At 41.1% G+C, this 21,323-nt stretch overlaps 1 pseudogene; it reads right to left on the bottom strand.

Moving 5' to 3' along the window:
• Window positions 1–12,912: 12,912 nt before the first annotated feature.
• On the bottom strand, window positions 12,913–13,415 carry LOC114211261 (mitochondrial import inner membrane translocase subunit Tim17-A pseudogene; annotated as a pseudogene).
• Window positions 13,416–21,323: the final 7,908 nt, after the last annotated feature.

Raw genomic sequence — 21,323 nt, 5'->3', positions numbered from 1 at the left:
CAGTCCTAGGAGACAAGTGCCTCCATGCCCCCAACTTTGGACGCCAATTGCAATGGTTATAAAAGGATAGAACAGCAGATGGAAGAGATGCATCGGGCCAGGTATATGGGAAGGGTGTGGAGCTTCCTTGCCCTCTCCAGGAATGTCACTCTCAGAACCTCCATGTGTTCACCAACCTGGAAACTCTCCAAACCCAATCCTTTTGGGTTTTCATGGAGGCTTCATTACATAGGCATAATTAATTAAATCATTGCTCATCGGCAATTGATTTACCCTCCAGTCTCTCTACCCTTCCCAGAAGTCAGGGTGTGGGACTGAAAGTTCCATCCCTCAATTGCACTGTTGGTTCTCCTGGCAACAAGTTCCCATCCTTAGGTCCAAAAGTCACTTTATTAACATAACGAAAGACACCTTCATCACTCTCATCACTTAGGAAATTCCAAGGGTTTTAGGAGATCTGTGCTGGGAATGGGGTGGAAGGCCAAATATATATTTCCTACTGTAAGTCACAATATCACATGGGCACTCATGTGTCTTGCTTCTCTAAGTTTTTTTGTGTTATTTGCAGACACCATCATTAAGAATCCTGAGTCTTGGGGCACCTGGGTGGCTCAGTCGGTTAAGCGGCTGCCTTCGGCTCAGGTCATGATCCTGGGGTCCTGGGATCGAGCCCTATGTCTGGCTCCCTGCTCGGCGGAGAGCCTGCTTCTCCCTCTGCCTGCCACTCTGCCTATCTGTGCTATCGCTCTGTCAAATAAATAAATAAAATCTTAAAAAAAAAAAAGAATCCTGAGTCTTTGTCCAAGCACTGTTGAAAGAAGGCAGTCATAACAACAATTTAATTTTAATTATGGAATATTTTGCAAGTACAGAGGAGTATAGAAAATACCACAACACATCCACATACCTACCATCCAGATTTTGCCATATTTGCTTCTGAATTTGATAGCGGCAAGTGATGGTGAGAATGTGGGGAGTATAAACTGATACCACCACTTTGGGAAGAGACTGTAGGCAATTCAAATAGAGTTAAAGATGGAGGCACCCATACCCTAAACTGAGAAATCTCATTTCTAGGTAAGTACCCTAAATAAAGTCTCTCACACAGCACACAGAGCTAAGTACACAGGAATGTACACTGTAATAACAAAACACTGGAAATGACTTAAACGGCCATCAATCTAGTATATTCATAAAATGAAATATTGTTATTAAAATAAGTAGGTAAAATTTATCAACATGGATAAATCTCAGATATATAATGTTGAATGAAAAATAGCAAGTTGTAAAAGGATACACCTAGTATGAAATCATTCATGTGAGTTTTGAAAAAGAAAGAAAAAGCACAGTTATTAAAGTACTTGGTGCTGCAGATGACCTCTGGGGTCACACTGACCTGGGTCAAATCCTGGCTTCAAGCTTTATAACCACAGGCAAGTTGTATAAACTCCCTGAACATCAGTTTCCTCATCTAGTCAGTGGGAAGAATAATAATAGCTATTTTATAGACTTGCTGTGAGGAGTGGATTATATTATGTACCTAAATTGTTCAGCATAGTGCCTGGTATGTAATAAATGCTGAATAAATATTAAATTTTGGTTCCTCTCCTCTTGCTGAGGCCAGTGAAACATAAATAGACACGGGTGGGAGTAGAAAATGGTAGGCGGGGGAGGGCAGGGAGGAAGCTAAATCAGAGCTGTATTCACAACTGGCGCTGGGAATAGCATCACGGGAGGGAAGAACACCCCACGCTTGGGAAAGTGCACAAAAGCAGAAGGCAGGGAGAGAAAAAGCTGGAAGTGTTCAGGGGAAAACAACCCAACACAGCAGGTGATTCAATCCAGCAGAATGAGCTGGGAAGCATGGCAAACGGGTGACCAAGAGAAGAAAACACATTTGCATTCTTGGAAGGAAATGCAGTGGAAAAACAAACCCCTGGACTTGGAGTGAGCAGGCTTGCCCTGAATTCCTCCCCCCGCCCACCCCCCTCCCTGCGGGGCTTCCCAGCCCTGTGGTCCACCTGCTGTGGATTACATCCTCCTTAACGCTCTTCAGCTTTACTTAGGTTTCTGTCTGGAAACTGATGGAATAAAATGGTCCATGCTTCTCTGGAAACAGTCTTCACCTACCCTACCTGTACATGCTGTGATGACCTTACAAAGTCTTATACTGATTAAAACCCCTGAAATGATGGTGTGAGTACTTTCAGAGAGAACTCACTGCTTCAGGTGGAGAAGAACAAAGGCTGGTCAAGGAAACACTCATTCCTTTTTACCTTGAAAACTGCTTTCTACTCACCGAAAACACTTTTCTCATCTCCTACCCGTTCTCACCCAGTTCTCACCCAGTGGCTTTCAGGGTCATTTTTCTGAGACAGAGTTCAAAAATTTTACCATTCCTCTGTTTATAGCATTAAGTGGCTTCCCCTTTGTTCTCCAAATTTAGGACCAGTTCCTTGGTTCAACCTTCAGAGAACCACCATACTTTTACTTCAACCCCTTTTTCTAATTGTTCCAACTAGTTTTCTCTCGTTTTCATCCGCCAGCATCTCTCCCGGGCTGACTGCTCCATCGCCGTGTCCTGTCTCCCCTCCATTCACACTCTTTTCCCATTTTTGCCCACTTCATCCAGGGAAGGTTATTTCCTCCCGTTGCCACCTGTCCAAATTCTACTCATCCTTCACGGCCTACTTCATGTCATTTGTTTTTCTAGAGTCCTCCTGGACTCACTTTCCTTCCTCCTGGGCTGGACATAACTATTCAGCTCAATTTTATTTAAGAAACTACTGAGCTAGGTCGGCATGAGGGAGAAAAAAAAAAAATAGATGATCTGTCTCTTCCATCAGCAGCCATCTAGTCAGGAAGGCAGGCACAGAACAGACCCTAAACCACGTAACAAATGAGACATTAATGTGATCGAGGACCTGCAGGGCTGCCAAGGAGTCCCGTCCTCTCTTGCCTCCTAACTTGTCTAATTCTTCTCTTGGCTAAACTGCCCTTACCTTAGATTTCCTTCTCCACACAACTCTTAGAATCATCATTTCAAAAGGCCATCAGACATGCCCTTCCCCTACTTAAAACCGTCCAGAGCCTTGCCGTTGTACTTGGAATAAAATCCAAACTCCGCGCTCTGATTTATAATGCCCTTTAAAGTGGCCCCCTTCCCGCCCTCTGGGCCTTGCCTCTGCCACCTCCCTCTCCCCCTCTGCTGTACCACACTAACCGTTGGTTCCTTAAACAAGGCAAAGCGTTTTCCTTCTCAAGACTTTGCACCAGTTCTCCCTTCCTTTATCTGCACTACCCCCTCCTGCTCACTCTTAGCGTTTTAGGTACCCGTTTCAGTATCGTCTGGTTGGCGAGATGTTTCCCTGACCCATCCTAGCTTACGTCACCTCCCCACCTGCTCTTAGAGCTTATCGCTGCCATTTTTCCTGTTTGGCTGTTTATCATGTGTGTCTTCCACTAGTATCAGCTGTGTTGTCCACAGCGCAGCCCCAAGGCGTGGAAAAGGGCCTGATGTAGGGATGGCACTCAGTAAATATTTGCTGAATGAATGAATGAATGAGTGAATGAATGAGAAGATTTCATAGAAGCAGACAGTGGAGGTTCACTAGGACAGGGAAGGGCATTTTGGGCAAAGGGAACAGCATGCATGAAAAGGAATGATGAGGGGAGTGGCTGAGACAGCCTTCTGTACTTCCCAATTGCAGCACTTGCCCTCGTCAGTGGGACTGCTTGCCTAACTGGCTGTTGTTTTTTTTTTTTTTTTAAAGGTTTTATTTATTTATTTGACAGAGAGAGACACAGTGAGAGCAGGAACACAAGCAGCGGGAGTGGGAGAGGGAGAAGCAGGCCCCCCACCAAGGAGGGAGCCCGATGTGGGACTCGATCCCAGGACCCTGGATCATGACCTGAGCCGAAGGCAGACGCTTAACGACTGAGCCACCCAGGCGCCCTTAACTGGCTGTTTTCCCCAAAGACTGTAAGTTTCTGAGGGCAGAGGCCTTATCTCTTTGTTGACCATTATATTTTCAGTGTCTCAGCCCATCATGGGCTTCCCATGGTTACTGAAGGAATGAATGAAGGTTCTAAAAGGGGGAGCAATGGGAAATGAGACTCATTGTTAAGAACCTTAAGTGTTGAACAAAGGAGTTTCTATTTTATGAAAAATGGGGAGCATTGAAGTCTTTTGTGTTCTTTAAAAAAATAATTTATCTATTTACTTTTTAACTTTTTAGTTTTGAAACAATCATAGATTCCCATGAGGTTGCAAAGGAAGGCCCAGGGAGGTCCCATGCATGCTTTCCCTGGTTTCCCTCAGGGTTAATATCTTATCCATCCACAGCACAAAACCAAGGAACCGACATTCCCACAATCCCACAGAGCTTACTCAGGTTTCACCAGTTTATACGCACTAATCTGTGTGTGTGCATGTGTGCAGCTCTATGCAATTTTATCACACGCATAACCTTGAGTAACTACCATCATAATCGAGATACTCAACTATGCCATCACCACAAGACTCCCCTGCGTCACTGTGTTATAGCCATACCCGTGTCCCCCAGCCCTAATACTTGGCAACCACCAATCTATACAACTATGTTATTTCGTGATTGTTACATAAAGGGAATCAAACAGTACGTAGCCTTTGAGAATGGCTTTCTTTTTTCAGTCAGCATTAGTTCCCTCAAATTCATCCAAATTGTGTCATATACCAAGAGTCTGTTTCTTTTCATTGCTGGGTAGTATTCCATGATATGTTTGTTTAACCACACACCATTTAAAGGCCATTTGGATAATTTCCAGACATTTTTAACTAAGGGAATCGCATGCCAAGGTTTGTCTCTTAAGACAATAATTCTAGTGGTGGAAGATAAGAATTGGACTGATATGGGGGTTAGAATAAAGAAAAGGAGACAAATAGGAGGTAATTTCAATAACAGGAGAGAGATGAGTGCTGGAACCAAGGAAGCGGCAGTGAGGATGGAGAGGAGATAATGTCAAGAGACATTTCTGAGGTGAGACTGACAGAAAGGGGTTTGTGGTGGATTTGAAGTAGAAGGTCCAGGAGGGGAAGAGGTCAACTATTTGTGGCTTGAGTGTTTGCAAGATCAGCAAACTATAAACTATGAAGTGATATTCAAGAGGAAGAAGCATTTGGAGAGAGGATATTGAGTCCTATTTTGGACATCAAGAGTGTGTGATGCTCAGCAAGACCCAGGTGGAAATGTGCATTGGCTCTGGAGAGCATTCTGTGCAGGAGACTGAAGAAGAAGCTATTAGAGCACAAGTGGCAGGAAGGCGAGCAGAGGGCCCAGGACATAACCTTGGGGAACACCAGTGGTTAATGCTACCAAGATACCAACACAAGGGGGAGAGGTATTATTTTGGCACATAGGTGGTCACTGTGTGTTCTCTGCAGGAGCAGATCTGCAGACAGAAGCATGGTGGGGCAGGTGAGGTAACAAAGGAGAGGTGAAGCAGTGGAGGCAAGAAATTTAACGTGAGCTTTTAAGAAGTTTGTCAACAAAGTTTGAGAGAGAGAGTCAGGGTGAGACAGAATCTGCCGGTACTCATCAAGAAACCCAAGACACCAGGCGCCTTCTGTGACCATAGGTAGTAACATCATAACCCATCAGATCTATCTTTCCTGTGAGTCCACACATGATCTTGGGAACTCCCCTTTGCCACTGTGCTCAGGAAGGTACTACCACCTATCAATCCAACTAGCCCTTGACTAAAACTTATTTGCCTTCTTGGGGGTAGCCAAGGAATGTTGCTTTAAGACTACAAGGAATGAACAAATCTGTCAATTTCAAATAGGCCAGTAAATGAGGAGAGAAAATGTAGGGAGCATGGGGACTGGCAGAGACGATGGAGCAAGGTCTCTGCAGCAGGGGAAGAACATAACTGGAGAGGTCAGTCTTGGAGCAAGAATTTTTCTTTTCTCTGAGTCAGAAAGCAACTGGGTAAGAATGCAAAGAGGTGATGGTAGTTGGGATGTGCAGGGGAGGGGGGCTGAGGCAATTTTCCTAGTGAGGTGGGAGATCACTATAGTCAACAGTAAGACAAGAGGGACTGATTGCTTGAAGGGAGAGATAAAGATCCAGAGCAACCCTATTTCTCTGCAGTACCAGTCACCAACTGACATGCCATATCAGTTTGCCTACACTCTACATTCCCAGCATTTGGAACAGTGCCTGAGACATAGTAGAGCTCAATGAATATTTATTAAATGGATGAAAGAATAAATGAGGAAGAGCAAAATGACTGCTAAACCTCATGGAGGGCTCAGCTGAGCTTGGAAATAATCCCTCCCTCCATATATATATATATATATATATATTTTTTTTTTTTTTTTATAAAAATTTTATTTATTTGACAGAGATAGTGAGAGAGAGAACACAAGCAGGGGGAGTGGGGGAGGGAGAAGCAGGCTTCCTGCTGAGCAAGGAGCCTGATGAGGGGCTCGGGGGATCCCAGGACCTTGGATCATGACCTGAGCCGAAGGCAGACGCTGAATGGCTGAGCCCCGTAGGCGCCCCTAATCCCTCCCTCTCTTGATGGAGCTCTCTCATCTGTGCTTGTCTCTTGCTGCCCTGTATCTGCACTATCTAGAGTCTCACCTTGTCCTCTGTTCTGCAGTGAACATCCTTCAGAGCCAGTCTGGTATGTCACAACACAGTAGGTCCTCAAAAATTACAGGCTGAATGAATGGATATGTGAACGGAATGCTAAGCAGCTCTGGTTGTTACAAAGGTCCTTTTTATGTTGCATCAAAATCCAGCTTCTTGTGACTGCTATACATTGGTTGAAGTTTTGCCATTTGGATACATAAGGCCTGTTTCTTCCTTCTTTACATAGATCTTCAAGTATTTGAATGGCTGTGCCATCTTCCCATATTCTCTCCAGGGTAAAGGCACATGATTCTTGTTTTTATTTATGTATTTATTTAAATTCAGTTAATTAACATACCGTGCATTATTAGTTTTAGAGGTAGAGTTTAGTGGTTGATTCATCAGTAGGCTCATGATCCTTGTGACTGTCCCTCATATGACCGGTTTCTAAGCCCCCGGGTCTCCCTGGCTGGGGAACTCCTGCCCCCCAGGGGCTGTTTAAATATCATTCAACTAACCCTTTGTGCAGAAAGCATGCATCCTTGGTCTAGAAACATATGTGTTTGCGCGGAGGCCCCTTTCTTATCATCCCTTCCTAAGGTTTTAAAGTCTATCTCTGTGTGAGATCCAGTGAATATCCTAAAATCAGGAGTGAGTCTGTCATTGGAGCTTACTTCTATGCCAACATTGAAGAATCTGTCGGCCCAGTATGATGGGTGACCCTGGTCCTATTAAACCAGCTGCACTCTGCAGAGAGTTGTACTTTATTCCTTTTTGGACAACAGTGAGAAATGACTGGCAAGAACCTCTGGTATTCACCCTTTGAGTTTTAACAGATGAAGATAATAAGTAAGGGGTCAGTATATCCCTGGGGTGAAGGACAGAGAGAAGCAGCTTTTTCAGCACCGCTATACAGAGAGGCCTTTTGGTTAGAGTTGTTTCGCTGAAACTCTTCATTGCCTTCACCCCTGAGGCCCAGGCTGCTGGGGGAGTTCATTAGCTCAGATCTCAGGTTTCAGTCAGAGGGGAAGAAATTGGCCTCCAAGGAGTAAGGCCATAATCCTTGTGGCTAACCCAGCATGGGCCATTTAAAAAAAAAAAATTATTGAGATATGATTAACATACAACAAAATACATAGATCTTAAGAGTTCAGTTTGAAGAGTTTTGACAGTTCTAGACAACCTATGTAAGCACTACAAAAATAAGAGAACATTTCCATTACCCTCCAAATTTCCCTTACATCCTTCTCGAATCAATTCTACCACCCTCCTAACCACTCTCTGACTTCTATCACTGTAAATTTGTATTTTCTGTTCCACACAAGTGGCCTCATACAGTATGTACTCCTTTGGGTTTTCTTTAACTCAACACCAAGTGCTTGAGATTCTACCATGTTGCTGTATGAGTCTGTCATTTACTTCTCTTTAGTGATGAGTAGAATTCCACTTCATGAACATGCCATGACTTATTTATCCATTCTTCTATCACCGAACATTTGGGTTGTTTACTCGTTTGGGCTATTAGGAGTAAAAGCTGTAGTGAATATTTGTGTGTAACTCTTTGTATGGACAAATCTTTGTTGCGCTTATTATTATTAGGTAAGTATCTGGAGTGAATGTGTGTGTAACCTTGTAAGACGCTGGCAGTTTTCCAAAGTTGTTATACCATTTTGTACATGCCCCCAGCAATGTAGGAGAGTTCCAGGTGCTCCGCAGCCTTTAGTGATGTCACTTTTAAAAATTTTTAGCCATTCTAGTGGGTATGCATTGCTATTCGTTGTGGTTTTAATTCACATTTTCTTGTGACTGACGATGCTGAGCAGTTTTTCACATGCTTATTGGCCATTTGTGTATCTCTTTTGGTCAAGTATGTTTTCAGGTCTTTTGCCCATTTAATAAACGCACTGCCTTTTTACTCTTGATTTGTACGGTTTCTTTATATATCCTGGATTTTTCAGATATTGGCTGTGTATATTTTTTTTCTCTCAGTCTATGGACTCTCCATTTATATTCTTAATGATGTCTTTTTAGGACAGATGTTTAATTTTGATGTTATCAATTTTTTTGTCATTGGTGCTGGGCAGTCTAATTTTCCCGTGAGAGGTTGTTTTCAGCCAGTAGGTCTAAGAGCCCCAGAATCTGGGATAATTGCGAGTGGGGTGGGAGTGGCAGAACTTTATCTTTTAAGTGCACAACAGCCCTGCAGCTTGGTATTTTGAAAAGACTCAAGGTTAGTGAGTAGTCCGGAGGTCTAGATTCAAGCTCTGGCTCTGCCACTTACTAACCGAGTAACCAATTCATTCGTCTGTAAAATGGGCAATCACGCTTTTGCTTCGCTGACATCTTAAGGGCCTCTGGATAATGGGATTCAAATAAACTCTGAAATTCACAGCAATTCAGCAAGCAATCCAGAGTATGAGAGTAACTGCCACTCTTACTGTGTCCCGCCCTATTCCAGGCCGCGCTCCTACTTGGGTTACTCCCCTTCTCTCCCTTCAGTCCTCATTACTGAGCATCCTTACATCTTTCTTGGGGGGCAGGCAGAAAGGAAACATTGGAAAACTTAAATCCATCTCCTGTTATTTGTATTTCCAGAGAAAAGTGCCCGAAGTGCGCCCGTCCCCTGGGACCGCGTGCAGGTCCCGACGCTCTGTGTCATGGGACGGCTGCAAGCTGCCAAGGCATCTTGCCCTTTCTCTCTAAAGTTTCCTTTTATTATGGCTCCTTGCTTTTCCACCAAAATAACCTCTCACTTACATGATTTTAAGTAGTCTGTCAGGAGACAGATCTTGTTTTCCCACAAGTTAACGTACTAGGTTCATGAGTTACAAGTAAAAGTAAAGGACGCTGCTTCTCTTGCCGTTGGCCTGTGCAGTTTTATAATTGGCCTTTCTTAACGTTGAAAATGTTGTGGTGATCTCCATCCCCACCTTGGAGGGGCCCAAGCAGGTGGGGGCCCCTGACAGGGAGTTCCTGCTCACTGCAGGCAGAGCCTTTGAGAAAAGGTATGTGGAGGGCAATTTTCTCTTGCTTCAAAGCACCGTCCTCCTTCTTGGAAGGAGCAAAGGAAGCAGGCAGGAACTCTTTATAAAGTAAATTGTCAATTGGTGATGGAAATGATCCGTTTTCTAAGTTTGGGGTACTTGGAAAACACCTACAGCTTGTGGCTTCGGACTCCTTAGACCCGCAAATGTCAAGATGGGTCATTCATGTGACAACTCATCACATTTGCCTGTGATGTGATGTGATGTCACATCACTGGCCAAACCCGAGGGGCCCACCAGGCGGCGGTGACCGCAGAAGCTGGCCCACAAATGAGAATGCCACCTCTTCGGGCTTGGCCTGGAAGCTGTCCTCTTTGTTGTCCTCCTCCACAGGGGCTTACAAAGTGTAAAAGCTCCCTATGCAAGTCAACACTCTTGCTTTTCACACCTCTTGAGTTTACAGAGGAGCCAAAAAACGCCAGAGGAAATATTTAACTCTAGGTCCTGTCCCTACCTTGCGGTGGGGCCTCCAGGGTCTGTTAGGGCAGGTAGCCTGTCTGAGACAGACACCTTGTAAAGGTCGAAGGGCTGGTTTACAGTCCTCACGTGGCCACAGCATCACTAAACAACAAGTCCAGAAAACAGCGTGTTAAGGGAAGTGACAGGGTCCCTAAGGCTTCAAAGGAGGAGTGGTCTGTGTTCCTTGTGTGGATCTGAGAGAGGAGAGCTGGGAGGTGAGGGGAGGCAGCAAAGGTAAGAAGCAGCTGGGTGTCATATTACAAAGCTGAAAGGAAGAAGTGGAGAAACCAAGAACATGCAAAAGAAAGATCAGAGAGAGCTATTATTATGTAATATGCCCATTGCAGACAGACAGGCGGCACTGGCCTTTCATCTTTCTTAACCTCAGATTCCAGAAAGCCTTTGCTGTAGCCTGGTCAGTCACACACAGGCACAGGCTGGGGTGAATGTCAAAGTCCTGGCAAATTCCACTCTGGACAAGAAGGTAAACTTGAGAGACATCTGAGACTTTTTCAGGTGACTGACATACTCAGTTATTGTAGCTATCGGCTTCCCAAAATTAACTCCTTTCTGTTGCCCCCACCCTCTACACCAAGTGCTTCAGACCACTAAAAGGCAGTGGGAAAATGGGTCTGCTGCCAACACCACACACAGCAACTCATGCAGGGCCCCAACCTGCCCACATACTTGGCAGACACCACCCTAGACTCATGCCAACTTGAGCTGAGTGAAAAGTGAAAACCCAATCCATCAAAGAGTTGTTTTGTCTACATGACACCATACCAACCAGTTGTTTACATTGGTGCCACATGGCACCAAGGGCTGTTCTGACTGGAATCAGCCACTCTGACATCATGCGTGGGGCACAGCCTGCATCTGACACCATGTGGAGGGAAGGTAGAGCCATAGGTGAGAGAATCCCTCAGACCCAGACCAAGTCAAACACAACCAACCTGAACGAGACCTGGGTGCTGTTTTTGTACTCTTGCTGTTAGAGGAACAAGTGCTGTTTTGTCCACTGCCACAACTCTGAGGGTAAGCATGGCATCCGTGGTTTTTCCTGAATGGTAAGTGTTGCAGAGGGCAAAAAGCTGAAGGACACTGTGCCGTGCTTGCAACTAAGAGAATTAGAAACCAGAGCTGAACAGAAACAGATCCTCAGCTAAGAAAGTGTTTGGCATTTGAGAAATGTCTTAGAGAAGCTAGTCTCCGGGTCACAACCTGGACTTGGCTTAACCCAGTTGTGGGTTCTCAGTGAGCTTCAAATGACCAGCTTCCCAGGTAGGCAAATGCAGGGATGAACGTGGACCACGGAGAGAGCACTGAGGAACGCCCTGCCACTTCCTAGCTCTGGAACCTGGGCCAGATGTGGCCTCTCTGGGGATCATTTGAGGTTGGCCTGATTTCTTAGGTCACTTCAAATGGCTCTGATTCTAGGTAATAATCTTTGGACAAAAGCTAGAGAAAACAGAAGGAAAAAAGACCACAAAATCCCTAAGACGTCAGATTATTTCTCTCTCACATGCACACACATACAATGCTTTGAACTTTTTGAGTTTTCTCACTCACCACATTGCCGGTCATGCTCTAGCCCTAGACATCCACAGAGCTCAGTGCCTGCCTCACCTCACTCTCCTCAACTTGTTACCTAAACGTGCCTTCTCAGGGGCCTTCACTGGACAGCTGATCAAAAATTTCACCTGCCACTTCCATCTCTCTTCCCTGCTTTATTTTTCTCCTTAGCACTTACCATCATATAATACAATAAATATTTCCTTATTTGTCTTGACAGCTTATTGTTTGCCTTCCACACTAGAATGTAAACTCCACGAGGGTCAGAGTTTTCTCCCTTGCGCACGGCTAGCTCACCATTGTACCCAGCTAAGACAGCACCTGGCACATAGTGAGTGATTAATATGTATTTGTTGGATGAGTTAGCAATTGTTTCCTGTCCTTTAAGTAGAGCAAATATCTTTCATGAACACATCAGGACACTGAGGCTGAGTGTTTCTATGTTCCTGACTCCTAGCTTTTTGAAAAAAAACAAAACATTTCCAATGACTAGGTTTTTGCTTTTTTCTCCCCTCTCCCTCAGGTAAGACAGGAAGGCTGGGGGGACTGGAGTTGGGTATCCCCCTTCCGCCCCCATCCCAGCATAGAAGGCTAGGGTGGGCTGGATTTGAGTACAACCATTCCCATTTGTTGGTTAGGTTCTGGTAAAATAGTTTTCCTTGAGGGTGGGCCTTGTTAAAAAGAACAGAATGCTCCAGGCATATTTTAAAATGGCTGTTTTTCTCTTCTCCTTGCTAGGAACATGAAATTCTTTTCTTTCCTTTTCCTCCTTTTTTTCTTTCTCTCTCTCTTTCTCTCTCTCTCTCCCTTTCTCCCTTCCCTTTCTAGAAAGAGTGAATTCCAGGAATTTTTTATTGTTTGACTGATAGAACACATAAAAACAAGCAGAGAAGTCCCCAAGGAAATGATGGTTACATTTCATTGTTTTGCCCTCTGGTCCTTTGTCTTCTAAGCATTTGTTATATTTTCTTATAAAGATAATAGACATTTATTTTTACCACAAATGCAATCCAAGTGTGAATAAATAAATGTGTCATCTTTTAATATCTGTCCCTTCCTGCCATGTTCCTTTAAATGGAAAAAAGAGCTGAGTGCCTCTTCAGAGCCTGTTTGGCCATAGCTGTCCCACCTATGGTTTTAAAAACAGACTGTAACTTACGTTCTCAAATTCCTTCTTGAACCACAGCTCATTCTGTTAAAGAAATCCTGGGAAAGAAGTCCTATTGGTATTGTTGATACTTTCCCAAAAGGGAGGATGGTACCTGGGCTGAAGGGTCTCCCGCAAACTGAGGACACTAGGAAATTGTGCAGAGGCCAATCTTGTCAACAAGAAACCAGCTCCTTCGGTCGAAGCTAGGAGAATGCCACCCATCGTGGCTGACCCAACCATGCCCACTGGTCCATTTCTTGCTGCCAGTATGGCTCCTGTTACAGCACCACTTGTGATGAAGTGCCAGGGATCTTCTTTCCCTTTGATTTGAATCAGACTGCAGTCAATAGTGGAAAATAAACCTCCCCAAACTGTAAAGCTATCTCCCAACTGCAGAGCCCTGGTTTTAACAGCTGCCAAACTCCCTCATAGTCTGTGGTTTACTCCCACTGGAGAATTGCAAAAACCTTTGATTGCTTGAGAGGTCCTGCCACCTGTGGAACCCATCCTAAAGGCTCCACCACAATCATCTACAATTTGCCAAGGGCAAGGCTGCCGGGCATACTCCTCCATCTCAACTCCACCTGTGCGAGAGATCTTTTTCTGATCTTTACCATGAGAACCTGGTAGGGCTCCTGTTAATAAAATTCACAAAAATGTGGTGGTCTTCTAAGACTGGGCACCCCAGAGCTTTTAACTCTCAAACTTGTCTACACTGAGCCTCCAGCAGTATGTCAATTACAATGTAAATTTTCTGATTCAGGACTGGTTCCAGCAAGGGTTTCTGTTTCTGGGCTTCTGCTCTGGTAAGCTGCCCTTCTCTGTATCCACCTGCCCATCTCTCTAAATTTGGGGGCAGCAATTTTCCCTATGATCTCCATTCTTTGATGGATCTGAGAAGAACTGTTGATTTTGTTTGTTCAGCTTTTTTCTTGTGAAGAAAACTTTCAAACTCCTTACATGCCAGACTTTTAAAAAAAAATTTTACTGTTGAGTTTTGAGAATTTATATATTCTAGATACTAGTCCTTTGTCAAATATATGGCCTGCAAATAATTCCTCCCAGCCTATAGCTTCACACCCTCTTCACATGTTCTTTCAGAGCACAAGTTTTAAATTCTGGTGAAGTTCAATTTATTTTTATGAGGTCCAGTTTTTTCCTTTTATAGATCATGATTTTAATGTCAAATCTAAGAACTTTATACCTATCCCTGGATCCTAAAGACCTTCACCTGTTTTTTTTTTTTTTAACTAAAGGTTTTATGTTTTAAAGTTTACATTTAAGTCCATGATCCATTTTGTATAAGATGTGAAGTTTAGGTTGAGGTTGAGGTTCTAGTTTTGCTTTTAGATGTCCAAATGTTCCAACACTGTTTGTAGAAAAGGTTACCCTATCTCTACTGAATTCCTTTTGCACCTTTGTTGAAAATCAGTTGACTATATTTGTGTAGGTCTACTCTGTTCCACTGGTCTATTTGTCCATCTTTCCACCAATACCACACTGTCTTGATTTCTGTAGTTACAGAGTAAGTCTTAATATTGGATAGAGTGATCCCTCTCACTTTATTCTTCTATCGAAAATATCTTAGCTATTCTATGGCCCCTGCCTTTTCATATATTTTAGAAGAAGTCTATGTCTACAAAAGTCCTTTCTGGGATTTTGGTTGGGACTGCATTAAACCTATATATCAATTTGGGGAGAGATGACATTTTACCATGTTGAGTCTTCCAACCATGAACACTGCATCTCTCCATTTATTTAGGTCTTATCCGATTTCTTTCACCAGAATTTCATCAACATTTTATAATTTTCAGAATGCATATCCAATGCATGTTTCATTAGATTTTTATTTATTTAATTTGGAGTGATTATAAATAATATTGCTTTTATTTTCTGCATATTTATTTTTTTAAAGATTATATTTCTTTATCAGAGAGAGAGAAAGCACAAGCAAGGGAGAGGGAGAACGAGGGGCTCCATCCCAGGACCCTGGGATCATGACCTGAGCAGAAGGCAGACACTTAACTGACTGAGCCACCCAGGCAGCCCTATTTTCTGCATATTTATAGCATATACAAGTGAAAATATTTTTGTGTGTTGATCTTGTATCCTGTGACCCTGCTAAATTCAGTTATTAGTTCTAGGAGGGTTTATTTATTTTTATTTTTTTGGTAGATTCCTTGGGATTTTCTACGTGGACAGTCACATCATTTGCAAATAGTTTTATTTCTTCGTTTTCAATCGGGGTATTTTTAAAAATTTTTCTTGCCCTATCCCAGCGGCTATGCCTTATAGTAGTATGAGGAATAAGAGGAGTAAGAACAGACATCTTTGCTTTGTTCCCAATCTTAGGAAAAAGCAAGCAATCTTTCATCATTTACTATGAGGTTAGCTGTAGACTTTTTGTAGCTGTTGAGATAATTTTCTTCTAATTTTGCTGAATTTTAAAATACACAAATGAGTGTTAAATTTTGTCAAATGTTTTGTGTCAATTGATACATTGTGATTTTCCATCTTTAGCTTGTTGATACAGATACAGATTGGTTTTCAAATGTTAAACTACGTCACATACCTGGAAAATAATTCTACTTGGTTATACTGTTTAATTCTTTTTATACACTGTTGCATTTGGTTTGCTAAGTTTTTTGTTTTTGGCATCTAAGTTCATGAGTGATATGGGTAGGTAATTTTCTGTTTTTGTACTGGCTTTGTTTGGTTTCCTTATCAGGGTAATACTGGCCTCATAAATGAACTGAAAGTGTTCCCTTCTTTCTATTTTCTTGAAGACATGATGTAAATTGGTGTTAATTTTTCTTTAAATGTTTGTTAGAATTCTCCAGTGAAACCATCTAGGCCTAGAGTTTTTTCTTTAGGAGACTGTATACGTATTTATTTATTATTATTTTCAGAAGCTTTTAAATTGTGAATTCAATTTATTTAATGATTTTAAGAATGTTCATATTATTTGATCTTGGCTGAAGTTTGGTAATTTGTGGTTTTTGAGGAACTTTTCCATTTCTTTTAAGTTGTCAAATTTATGAATGTAAAAATTACTTGGGGTAATCTTTTATTATCCTCTTATGACCACAGGATCAATGATGATACCCTGTTTTAGTTCTAATACTGGTGATTTATATTCTTTTTAAAAAATTTTTTGCCATCAGTCTCAATAGAGGTTTATCGATTTTACTAATTTTTCCAATCAACATTTTGTTCTACTGATTTTCTCTATTGTTTCCTATATTCAATTTTACAGATCTCTATTCTAATCCTTCTCACTTCCTTCTGCTTGTCTTGGGTTTATTTTACTCTCTTTTTTTTCTAGTTTCTTGAAGCAGGAAGTTAGCTTATTAAGATCTTTCCTTTCATGATGTAAGCATTCAGTATTAGAAATTTTTCTCAACACTGCTTTAGCAGTATCCCACATACATATATATATTTTTAAAGAATTTATTTGACAGAGAGAGACACAGCGAGAGAGGGAACACAAGCAGGGGGAGTGGGAGAGGGAGAAGCAGGCTTCCCGTGGAGCAGGGAGCCCGATGTGGGACTTGATCCCAGGACCCTGGGATCATGACCTGAGCCGAAGGCAGATGCTTAACGACTGAGCCACCCAGGCGCCCCAGTATCCCACATATTTTTGATAGGCATTATCATTTAGTTCTAGGATTTAGAAAAATTTCCCTTGAAATGTCCTTTTTACCAATAGATTAATTTTAGAAGTGTGTTTTTAGGTTTCCAAGTGTTTGAAGATTTTCCCGTTAGCTTTCTTTTATTGATATCTAGTTTGATTACACTGTGCTCAGAAAACATACTCTGTATAATTTTTTAATTCTTTTAAAATGTTGATGTTTGTTTTATGGTTTTATTTTGATTTATGTTCCATGGGCAATTGCAGCAAATGTGTATTTTGCTGCTGTTGGGTGAAGTGTTCTATAAATACCAATTATAACCTTTTGGTTCATGGCACTGATGAGTTCTTTATCATTGCTGAGAGAGGAGCACTGAAGTCTTCAACAGTTTTTATTTATTTCTGCTTTTAGTTAAGTCAGCTTTTGCTTTACATAGTTTGAAGCTTTGTTGTTTGTGCACACACATTTTAGGCTTGTGATGTCTTCTTGGTGGATTGAGCCTTTTATTGTTATATAATGTCCCTTTCTGTCTCTGGTAATTTTCTTTGCTCTGAAGTCTACCTTACCCAATTTTAATATAGACACCCTTGCTTTCTTTTGATCAATTTGCATGGTATATCTCTTTTATCCTTTACTTTCAACCTACCTACGACACTGAGTTTGAAGTAAGTTTCTTATACATGGGATACAGTTAGGTGGTTTTTTATTTTTTAATCCACTCTGTCAATTTTGTCTTTTGACTGGTATATGAAGATCATTTGTAATTAAGGTAATTTTGGATATGTTAGACCTAAAGTATGCCATTCTATTATTTGTTTTGAGTTTTTTTTTTTTTTTTTCCACTCTGGTTCTTGTTCCTTTTTATTTGCCTTCCTGTGGGTTAAGTACTTTTTAGAATTCCATCATGATTTATTTACGGTGTTTTAGAGAGATATGCTTTCCAAATATATAGTTTTTGTAGTTGCTCTAAGTATTACAATATACACATACATAGAGTCCCGTCTCACTAGTATCAACATCCTACCACTTCAACTGAGTATGAGACCCTCATTTCCATGTAAGTCCTTTCATTTTTCCCACTTTTAAATATCATTGTCTTGAGCATCAAATGATGCTATAATTTTAGTTTCAGGCATTAAATATGACTTATAAAACTCATGAGAATAGTGTATCATTAAGTATTCTTATTTCTTTCTGCTGTCTTTTCTTCCTTCCTGATGCTCCAAATTTCCGTCTTTTAGCATTTACTTTTTGTTTAAAGAACTTCCGTTAGCTAACCTTTAAGGGTATACCTGTTAGTGACAAATTCTTAAAAGTTTCCCTTCATCTGAGAATGTCCTTATTTCCCCTTAATTCATGAAGGATAGTTTCACTGGATATGGAATTCTGGGTTGACAGTTCCTTCAGCACTTGTAGAATGTGTCACTTTCTTCTGGTCTCTGTGGTTTCAAACGATAAATCTGAAAATTGGTGTTCCCTTATAGGTAAGGTGTCATTTTTGTCTGCTTTCAAGATCTTTCTCTTTGTCTTTGGTTTCTAAACATTTAATTAAGATGTATTTTTCACTTTTATCTAGTTTGGGTTTTACTCAGCTTCTTGAATATACAGATTTGTGTCTTTCATCGAGTTTGGGCCATTTTCAGCCACCATTTCTCTGAATACTATTTCAGCTTTACCCTCTTCTTTTTTGAACTCCAATGATACAAATGTTGGGTCTTTTGTTATTACCCCACAGGTCCTGACCTATATTCAGGGGTTGCGGGCCCATGGACCATTTAATTTTCAGAGACTCTGTGGTGCTATTTTGCTCTGTTCTCAGCCAGAGAACGCTCTTTGTCCCTCAGGCCTTACGTTCCCTTGGCTCAGTGCTTTTTGTGATAGAGGCTTCCTGTCCACACTGTCTGGCTGTCTCAGAGTCTGTGTGGGGAGGGGAATCTTATACCTGCTGGGGCAAAGATGTTTCCCAGGCTGAGCTGCTTGTTCTGACTGGGTCCCTCTTTCTGTTGTTGCCTGGCTGTTCTGGCATCTCCCAGCAGGGAAGGGAGGATTTCAGGCTGCAGGAAAGGATAACTCTCCCCTTGGCCACTTATTATTGGTGGGGCATTCATCTATCCCACTTGCTGGTGGCATCTAGCTTACCTAAAGGTGTCAGAGGGACTCTGATTGATCGGGGGGGAAAATCCATGTATCTGGGCTGTCTTCTGTTGCTAGGCTGAGAAAGGTCAGGTCTTGGTCTCCTTTCTTTTGGATGAGGGGAGATAAGATGCTCAGTTATTGTTGTTTCTCTAGTCGTACAGTTCTGAACCAATTTACCTTCCTCTTACCACCATTTAGAATTCCCCTTTGGTTGTCTTTTGTATTATTTCCAGGATTTGTAGTTGTACTTAGTGGGGAGGAGATGGGAGACACAAGTCTACACCACTTTCTCTGGAACAAATTTTTAGCTCAATTATTTTTTTTATTTGTCATAGCTTTCTGAATTATTTCCAATACTGGGTTATTACTTTTTTATATTAGAAATATCTAGCCGTTTCTATAACTTAGAGTTTGGATTGGTTCTCATGTATATAACTTTAGTCTGCTTTATTATGGAGGAAGTTTTATTATCATCCCTATTTTAAGGTGAAAGGCTGAGAAAAAAGAGCCTAGGGTCAGAATGAGGCTCTAGCTGAATGTACTCACCATGTAGGGCTACTGTGAGCATTAATGAAATAATGCATTGATTAGCAGAGCATGCAAGTGCCCAATGAATATTAATGTTAACTTTCTTCTACACAGCCCAATTTTTTCCTTAGTTGTTTAAAGTTCCTGGGGCAGAAACAATCTGTTTTTTTGTTACCTCTTATCCCTAGGGTCTAGAAGGGTACCTGGTAATAAAAATTAAACTGCCTGAATAGCATTTATATCACGTGTAACACCTTCATCTCCCCAAGACATGCTCCTTCCCCCTTTTCAATCTTCTTCGAACTCCTTGTGACTTCCGCTTCTTGTCCGAATTAGCTAGCTCATCCATAGCTTTCCTCCTCCTCTATTTGCTGTGCCTACAAGCAGTAAGCTTCTCTGAATTCATGTGTTTTGATAATTGTTCCTCAGTCATCTCATTCTTGAACAAAGATATAAAATGTTTCTTTTCTTTCTGAAAATCTTAGGCGGTAACAATCACGGCCCCTGTGACTTGGAAGAGTATTTCTTTATACCATCCATTTTACTTGCTTAGAAACAGGACTACCTCCTAACTATAGGTTTTAAGCCAACTTATTCACTCTTCATAGCAGATCAAGAAGCTGCAATAAGTCTAAATTTTATTCTAAGTTACCGTAATTTAAAATCAAACCTATATGTAAATAGTTAATATTTAAATATTAATGTCTCCGAAGCCTGCACTTTATATTGCCATGTAAAATAAAACCAAACTCCAGAAAACGTATTTACTTTGTCCTAACAAATCAAATAAGTTAGAAAAACACTTTGAACTATCTAAACATGTATGTATGCCCCGGACACACGATGCACAGTAACACGTCCTATACAAAGTTAGGAACAATATACATCTGATACCATCCTCTGTGTATGTTTCTTTGGGACTTCAAAATTTTCCCAATTATACACCTTCTGCCAAGTCTATCATACATCTGACATTATGCAGAACTGACACTCAAGGAGTTCACTGTGTTTAAAAAAACCCCACAAACAATAAAGATGAAGGATTTATACTCACAGGTGGCTCAGAAAATGAGTAGGACTCATACTTGGGGCAGACAGCACAGAACTCAAGAGAACTCTTCCTTTCAGCAGGAAACTTAGCTTATGAGATATCCTGATAACCAGAATAGATATTAAAGAAAGTTAACATTTTACCTAACTTTATTATTCAGTTTTTTTTTTTTTTTTTGTATTGAAATACGCAGTTTTCAAAGACTTCCTCTCAAGCCATTAAAACATGACCAGGTAGGAAAATATCAGTTAAACACTACCATAATTTTGATTAAGATACATAATATTCTTAGAGTTTCTTTTCAACAGACAAAATATGCCAGTGGTTCAAGGACACCTTAGATCCTTTCAATTCAATGTCATGCCATGAAAGGTAGAAAAACACAAAATGAGATAATTCCTTGAATCCAGTGTTTTTAGTTGATTGAGACTCTTTTTTAGCAGCAAATTATCTTTGTATTTCTGTAAAATATAGAGAGAAATTAACATCAGTGTTTCTGTACATTGCCCACATATAATCAGTGACATTTCTGACAGTGGAGTTGCTAGTCTTCAGTGTTCCATTAAAGCAAATCACTTTTTCTGGATTAAGGTAGTTTATGATTTTTGAATTTCTTTGAAATGGTGGTTAAACTTACACAGAGTGAACCTCAATGAATTTCGAGAAGGCAAATATGCAACATCCATGAAAAGCCAGTAACATTTAGTAAGTTTATATGACTTTGTAAGTATTGATGTGTTGGGGTGTCTGAATCCAGACACCTTGGGATATCTGGACGTGCCTGGGGTCAACTGGGTACTCTGGTCAGAATGGTTCAAATTTAGATAAGAAAATCTCATACAATCAATCAAACTGAGTTAATGGTTCTCTTGATATGAGAATATAGACTATATCTGATTCTAGGAGCAAAATGAAATCATAATGCCTAAGAAAATGAAGACTGTGTGTCTAAAGCATGACTTGTTTGGTAAATGATAAGATTAGGAAAATATAAAAGAAAAAAAAAAAACCCTCTTTTTCTAGAAAGACTGACCCTGGTCTATGACTAGAAGTTCAAAGTTCCAATTCAATATTAAATACATTTCATAAAATTTCCAATGTGAAGCAGAAACTGGGTTCATTAACTAAAACAAT

Source organism: Eumetopias jubatus, unplaced genomic scaffold (assembly GCF_037043125.1).
Source record: "Eumetopias jubatus isolate StellerSeaLion01/CBP00866 unplaced genomic scaffold, mEumJub1_p1.0 scaffold_13, whole genome shotgun sequence".
Lineage (NCBI taxonomy): Eukaryota > Metazoa > Chordata > Mammalia > Carnivora > Otariidae > Eumetopias > Eumetopias jubatus.
This window is presented reverse-complemented; position numbering and strand designations above follow the sequence as displayed.